This window comes from Elaeis guineensis, chromosome 3 (genome assembly GCF_000442705.2).
Source record: "Elaeis guineensis isolate ETL-2024a chromosome 3, EG11, whole genome shotgun sequence".
In the NCBI taxonomy this organism is placed as follows: Eukaryota; Viridiplantae; Streptophyta; class Magnoliopsida; order Arecales; family Arecaceae; genus Elaeis; species Elaeis guineensis.
In genome coordinates this window covers 116,453,199-116,457,946 of record NC_025995.2, presented here as the reverse complement: position 1 = coordinate 116,457,946, position 4,748 = coordinate 116,453,199, and positions in this window count along the sequence as shown.

Here is a 4,748-nt window from a genome sequence, read left to right as displayed (position 1 = left end):
AACATGAAACAAAATCTCTTCAAATTGGCTAAAAATGGTAGGATTTTGATGATTAAAAAATTAAAAAATCGACCTTTAATTCAATCCTAAATTAGATCTTTTGCTAGTGAAGAATCTAAAGAATACAAAATAAATAAAAAAGATGAAAGATTTCAATTGAACACAGCAAGAATTTCATTCAATCAACTGAAGAAATGTAGAAAAATGAAGAAAAACATACTTATCATGGATTCATATTTTTTTAGATCTTAAACTGCAATCTTTCTTTTATATCATTTGTGTCATTCATTTAGATGCAGTAAATCAAACAATTTCTTTGAGAAATTAGGAGAATACACTAGCAACAAATGAATTTGATCATGAAAATTCAGCATGATTCAGCATAAATAGAGTAATTATTTTTCAATAGCAAGATCAAATGTGCAGGATTAAAAGATAAGCAAAGATGAATTTTAAAAAGAAAATAATAGAATTATAGACAAAAAAAAGAAAATATTTGATGTACCTTGGTACTAATAAGTTGATGTTGATATATTGTTGAAGATTTTTTTGTAAAAATAAATAAATAATAAACAAATATAAATTTGAAATAGAAGAAGCAAAAATATTCGATAACAAATATAGCTTTACTTAAAAATCAGTATACTATATTCATGAAATGATAGAGAACAAATTCATAAAAATTACTTTAAAATTATAGAACTAACATACCCTTTTAATGAATCAATCTATGGCGGTGATAACTCCCATTGAACTTCATTGATTGTTTGAAAAGATGGATAAATTATAGTGCCAAATATCTATTTTATGAGGATCATGTTTATTGTTCTTGCGAATCAGTGCAATCTTTCTTTTCATCCTAGCATAGCTGAATTTCTCCTTCTGTAAATTATGAAACTCATCTTTCTTCCTATTACATCGTAGGTTAGTTGTATATCTCCTAAACTTCATTTTCAGCATTCTTTTTCTCCAGACAAAATCTGTTAGCTTATGGCACAGAAGAAAAGAATTGGTGGGAACATTCACTGAAGCAATGAACTATTGCAGGGATGCAGCAATCAGATCCATTCTAACTCCTATAGCACAATTAAATTAAAATAAATATTATTAATTTTCGTACAGTCCAATAATATCTTCAGATATATCAAAAAAAAAATAAAAAAATTAACTAAGCGTACAGAGACTACAAACAATTGTAAGGAGAGATGTGCAATCTTGCAGAATTTATAAAAGCTAATCCAGGAGACGTGAATAAAGATCCAGATAGAAATTATGAAGAGAAAAAAATTCTCCTCAGTAGTTGAACAGACAAATAATAAGATAGCTAAATCATTAATACTTTGGATCCTCTATTAATAGGTACAAATTGATAACTAACCTGTGTCTTTTCAAATTCATCCAGCATATGAGAGAATGTACATATTGGGAAAATAAAGGGTTCAAGTTGGATATCTGCATCTTTGTGAGCAAATAAATTTGGATGGACTTTGAAACATAATGGTCTTGAGGGTGGTCATTTAGTGAAGATATCTTTGATTATTTATCATCATTTTATTTTATTGACATTTATATTTTATTGATAAATCAATTGATATATCTATTGTTTAGAAGATATATTGAAACTATAGGAAGCTGATTTCTTTTGCTGTTATAAATTTCAACATTTCTATATATCACAGTGGAGGATATCAATTTATAGTGAAGGTATTTTTCATTATATATTTTTTTATATCTTTTCAAATTCATCCAGCATGTGAGAGAACACACATATTGGAAAAATGAAGGGTTCAAATTGGATATCTGCATCTTTATCGACAAATAAATTTGGATGACTTTTGAAATGTGAATCAAAGATCGATGGGTGCTTAATTGATGGGCGGGGTAAAATTGTAGGAGTGAAATAGAACATCGTAAAATTGTAAAAACAAGTTTTCTTCAACAAACTTCTTCCATTTTTGGGGCTCCAGTAGAAGGTATAGCTGATGGAGAAAAACAGATGCTAATAAAGATGAAGCCATATCATTTTTGTTTAAATAAAAAAATTATAAAATATAAATATTATGTCATCAAATAGATTAAGATAAAGAATTATTTGTAGAACTATTGTTAATAAGGTAATACCATTTTTGTTTAAATAGAAAAAAAAACCACAGAATATAAATATTATGTCATCACATAGTTTAGGACAAAGAATTATTTGTACGACTATTGTTAATAATATAAGGTGACACAGTATAATGCTCTCACTATGAAGTATTGTACCAAAAAAATGCTATATATTTATCAAAATTATTTGAATGATATTGTCATTATTAAAATAATATTCATAATTATAGAAGACGTATCATTTCTTTCTAGAAATATATGTACTCTTTTCTAGCAATACCTATGGGATAAAGATGATTCATTTGATTAACATCAAATAGAATCATTATTTTAAATGCTTCTTGTTAAAAATTAATGTGAAAATTGATGTTTTTGAACATACAATATAAATATTAAACGAACTAACTATTTATAAAAATTGATACTTCTTAATATCCATAAATGACAACAGTAAAAATAGTACAACAATGGATCGATACATGAATTGCTTTTACACCAATAGGACAAACATAATTTTTTATTTCATAAAATTCAACATAAATGGAGTCACTTTTTCTTTCACTCTAGTGGTAAAATCATTCTCAAACAGATATATCATATACATCATGTATGACATCTTTAACTCTTGAAACTAATCTATAGAATTATTCTTATTTGCCATGAAACTTCTGACTCCAGTCAATTGATAACACTCTTAAATTTATATCATTAATTTCTTTCAGCTTATGTAGATTTTTTATTTCTGTGACTTGATTCAATAATTTGCAGATTTTTGATAGTAAATACTCTTTTCAAAAATCTATCTTTGTGGATCTTACACTTCAATTTTTTGTGTGGATAATTTGCAGACTAAAAGAGCAAAAAAATAGTCTGCACATAAAACAGCTTATGCTTATTTATGCGATAAAATCATCAAGGGTTTAAACATAAGAGAAATACAGAATTATATAAATAAAACAAATGAACAATCTGAAAGTGCAACAATTTCTTTCTTGAAACTTGATATCTCTCTTCTACTGCGATGCAACAGCCATAAATGAGGTAGCCAACAAAATATGAAAGAACTGTTGATGCACGAAGCTAAGACAAAGAAAGGAAAAGAGAAGTGAGCAAATAGACCTTCAATGAACTCGACAAACAAACAAAATCAAAAAGTTGGCTGAATGAAAAAAATTATAATAAAAAATACCTTCATTATAAACTAATATCCTCCATCGTGATATACAAAAATATTGAAATTTATAACAACAAAGAAAATTAGTTTCTTATACTTTCAACATGTCCTGTAAATAGTAGATACATCAATCAATTTATCAATATTAAAATACAAATATCAATAAAATAAAATGATGATAAATAATCAAAGATATCTTCACTAAACGACCACCCTCAATACCATTATATTTCAAAGTGTGGACTGGAGAGACGTACAATAAAAAACTGAAAAAAGTTATGATTTCAAACTTACCTATTGAAAGTAAATACCTTATCTTTACCAAACGACCACCTTCCATATTATAATGCTTCAAAGTGTGGACTTGAGAGATATACAGTGAAGAAACATATTATTTCAAACTTACCTATCAAAAGTAAGTACCTTCATGACAAAAGATACTGCCAACATATCACAAATGTTCATGTAATTTTTTGAAAAAATATCAATATCGCAATGAAAGGACACAAATATATTCCACTACAATAATAAATGTATTCCAACAGCACATAAAAATGACCTCAAAAAAAGATTGTAATTAAATATGTCTTTATCTACAAACAGTTGCAAAAAATATGAGTTATAAATACACTTATGTGAATAACAAACCCAATAAAAAAACTTAAAATAACTGTTCTTAACTAACTATTTTATATGATAAGGAAATCCAATTTAGGGAACACTAAAACAACTAATCAGAACTTTAAATAGCCTTCTTGTTGTGCAAGCTCCTCCCAGCATCATCAATATCATTATCATCGACAATTTTCTTTCTTCTTTTCCTATCTTTAGTAATATTAGGAACATCATATTCTTCCTCAGAATCCTCAAAAGAGTTTGATGACTCCTCAATAAAATCTTTCTAAAAAAAATAACTTTTAAAGTAAATTCCATAGGTTGCTTCCATTAAGAAAGTGAAATATCATAAACAAAATGATTATAGAATCTACCTTCTTTGCCAAACTGTTCCTGCTCAATCGCCTCTTTTCATAGTTCTGATCTTCTTTCAAAAAATATTTCTGCAAAGCCAGTCATGAACAGTTAACTGACAATATATGTGTGTTAAACAAATCACCACAAATCAAATCCCACTATACCTTTTTCTCCTTTTGGGATCTATATTGTAATTCAAGTTTCTCATCGGACACAAAAATCTTCGAAATACAAAAATTTTTCAAGCCCTCTTTCAAATTATAGTTGTTGAGTTTTAACTTGAAAACAAAATTCTTTCCATAAAGGCTGTGAATCTGTGCAGAAGTATCACTATTGTTTGGTATTTGTCTATTAAACAACTTATGAGCTGATATATCAAACAACTTCTCAGCATCAATATTAAACAAAACGAAGATGGATGCTGCAATTTTATTCTTCACTTTGAGATGTATCTTATACCTATAATTTAGCAAAACACATGCACCACATCACAGCA